Genomic DNA, 2,018 nt, shown 5'->3' on the forward strand with positions numbered 1-2,018 from the left:
TAGCCCAATTTTGGCAGCAGATTTCGCTTACGGCCATACCACCTTGAGAACGCCCGAACTCGTCTGATCTCGGAAGCTAAGCAGGGTCGGGCCTGGTTAGTACTTGGATGGGAGACCGCCTGGGAATACCAGGTGCTGTAAGCTTTATATAGTTTACTACCCTAATGTTCTAACCATTCAAATAGCCCAATTTTGGCAGCAGATTTCGCTTACGGCCATACCACCTTGAGAACGCCCGAACTCGTCTGATCTCGGAAGCTAAGCAGGGTCGGGCCTGGTTAGTACTTGGATGGGAGACCGCCTGGGAATACCAGGTGCTGTAAGCTTTATATAGTTTACTACCCTAATGTTCTAACCATTCAAATAGCCCAATTTTGGCAGCAGATTTCGCTTACGGCCATACCACCTTGAGAACGCCCGAACTCGTCTGATCTCGGAAGCTAAGCAGGGTCGGGCCTGGTTAGTACTTGGATGGGAGACCGCCTGGGAATACCAGGTGCTGTAAGCTTTATATAGTTTACTACCCTAATGTTCTAACCATTCAAATAGCCCAATTTTGGCCGTAAGCGAAATCTGCTGCCAAAATTGGGCTATTTGAATGGTTAGAACATTAGGGTAGTAAACTATATAAAGCTTACAGCACCTGGTATTCCCAGGCGGTCTCCCATCCAAGTACTAACCAGGCCCGACCCTGCTTAGCTTCCGAGATCAGACGAGTTCGGGCGTTCTCAAGGTGGTATGGCCGTAAGCGAAATCTGCTGCCAAAATTGGGCTATTTGAATGGTTAGAACATTAGGGTAGTAAACTATATAAAGCTTACAGCACCTGGTATTCCCAGGCGGTCTCCCATCCAAGTACTAACCAGGCCCGACCCTGCTTAGCTTCCGAGATCAGACGAGTTCGGGCGTTCTCAAGGTGGTATGGCCGTAAGCGAAATCTGCTGCCAAAATTGGGCTATTTGAATGGTTAGAACATTAGGGTAGTAAACTATATAAAGCTTACAGCACCTGGTATTCCCAGGCGGTCTCCCATCCAAGTACTAACCAGGCCCGACCCTGCTTAGCTTCCGAGATCAGACGAGTTCGGGCGTTCTCAAGGTGGTATGGCCGTAAGCGAAATCTGCTGCCAAAATTGGGCTATTGTAAGAAGAAAAGGTTAAAGACATTAAACTATATAAAGCTTACAGCACCTGGTATTCCCAGGCGGTCTCCCATCCAAGTACTAACCAGGCCCGACCCTGCTTAGCTTCCGAGATCAGACGAGTTCGGGCGTTCTCAAGGTGGTATGGCCGTAAGCGAAATCTGCTGCCAAAATTGGGCTATTTGAATGGTTAGAACATTAGGGTAGTAAACTATATAAAGCTTACAGCACCTGGTATTCCCAGGCGGTCTCCCATCCAAGTACTAACCAGGCCCGACCCTGCTTAGCTTCCGAGATCAGACGAGTTCGGGCGTTCTCAAGGTGGTATGGCCGTAAGCGAAATCTGCTGCCAAAATTGGGCTATTTGAATGGTTAGAACATTAGGGTAGTAAACTATATAAAGCTTACAGCACCTGGTATTCCCAGGCGGTCTCCCATCCAAGTACTAACCAGGCCCGACCCTGCTTAGCTTCCGAGATCAGACGAGTTCGGGCGTTCTCAAGGTGGTATGGCCGTAAGCGAAATCTGCTGCCAAAATTGGGCTATTTGAATGGTTAGAACATTAGGGTAGTAAACTATATAAAGCTTACAGCACCTGGTATTCCCAGGCGGTCTCCCATCCAAGTACTAACCAGGCCCGACCCTGCTTAGCTTCCGAGATCAGACGAGTTCGGGCGTTCTCAAGGTGGTATGGCCGTAAGCGAAATCTGCTGCCAAAATTGGGCTATTTGAATGGTTAGAACATTAGGGTAGTAAACTATATAAAGCTTACAGCACCTGGTATTCCCAGGCGGTCTCCCATCCAAGTACTAACCAGGCCCGACCCTGCTTAGCTTCCGAGATCAGACGAGTTCGGGCGTTCTCAAGGTGGTATGGCC

The 2,018-nt window shown here is 48.8% G+C and overlaps 10 non-coding genes and 1 pseudogene across 10 annotated transcripts; 3 read left to right on the top strand and 8 right to left on the bottom strand.

Annotated features, from left to right (window-relative positions):
* The first annotated feature begins 25 nt into the window (after window positions 1-25).
* Window positions 26-144, top strand: LOC148960654 (5S ribosomal RNA). Its single transcript, XR_016155043.1, has one exon. It is a non-coding gene; the product is annotated as a 5S ribosomal RNA (ribosomal RNA).
* A 63-nt stretch (window positions 145-207) lies between these two features.
* On the top strand, window positions 208-326 carry LOC148960655 (5S ribosomal RNA). Its single transcript, XR_016155049.1, has one exon. It is a non-coding gene; the product is annotated as a 5S ribosomal RNA (ribosomal RNA).
* Window positions 327-389: 63 nt separating this feature from the next.
* Window positions 390-508, top strand: LOC148960656 (5S ribosomal RNA). The gene has a single exon (XR_016155050.1). It is a non-coding gene; the product is annotated as a 5S ribosomal RNA (ribosomal RNA).
* Window positions 509-631: 123 nt separating this feature from the next.
* Window positions 632-750, bottom strand: LOC148960657 (5S ribosomal RNA). Its single transcript, XR_016155051.1, has one exon. It is a non-coding gene; the product is annotated as a 5S ribosomal RNA (ribosomal RNA).
* A 63-nt stretch (window positions 751-813) lies between these two features.
* Window positions 814-932, bottom strand: LOC148960658 (5S ribosomal RNA). The gene has a single exon (XR_016155052.1). It is a non-coding gene; the product is annotated as a 5S ribosomal RNA (ribosomal RNA).
* A 63-nt stretch (window positions 933-995) lies between these two features.
* LOC148960659 (5S ribosomal RNA) lies at window positions 996-1,114 on the bottom strand. Its single transcript, XR_016155044.1, has one exon. It is a non-coding gene; the product is annotated as a 5S ribosomal RNA (ribosomal RNA).
* Window positions 1,115-1,177: 63 nt separating this feature from the next.
* Window positions 1,178-1,296, bottom strand: LOC148960660 (5S ribosomal RNA). The gene has a single exon (XR_016155045.1). It is a non-coding gene; the product is annotated as a 5S ribosomal RNA (ribosomal RNA).
* Window positions 1,297-1,359: 63 nt separating this feature from the next.
* On the bottom strand, window positions 1,360-1,478 carry LOC148960661 (5S ribosomal RNA). Its single transcript, XR_016155046.1, has one exon. It is a non-coding gene; the product is annotated as a 5S ribosomal RNA (ribosomal RNA).
* Window positions 1,479-1,541: 63 nt separating this feature from the next.
* Window positions 1,542-1,660, bottom strand: LOC148960662 (5S ribosomal RNA). The gene has a single exon (XR_016155047.1). It is a non-coding gene; the product is annotated as a 5S ribosomal RNA (ribosomal RNA).
* A 63-nt stretch (window positions 1,661-1,723) lies between these two features.
* On the bottom strand, window positions 1,724-1,842 carry LOC148960663 (5S ribosomal RNA). The gene has a single exon (XR_016155048.1). It is a non-coding gene; the product is annotated as a 5S ribosomal RNA (ribosomal RNA).
* Window positions 1,843-1,905: 63 nt separating this feature from the next.
* Window positions 1,906-2,018, bottom strand: LOC148960664 (5S ribosomal RNA; annotated as a pseudogene; the record flags this gene model as incomplete).

The sequence above is a fragment of the Pimephales promelas genome, unplaced genomic scaffold, assembly GCF_988280905.1.
Source record: "Pimephales promelas unplaced genomic scaffold, fPimPro1.hap1.1 HAP1_SCAFFOLD_192, whole genome shotgun sequence".
NCBI lineage: Eukaryota > Metazoa > Chordata > Actinopteri > Cypriniformes > Leuciscidae > Pimephales > Pimephales promelas.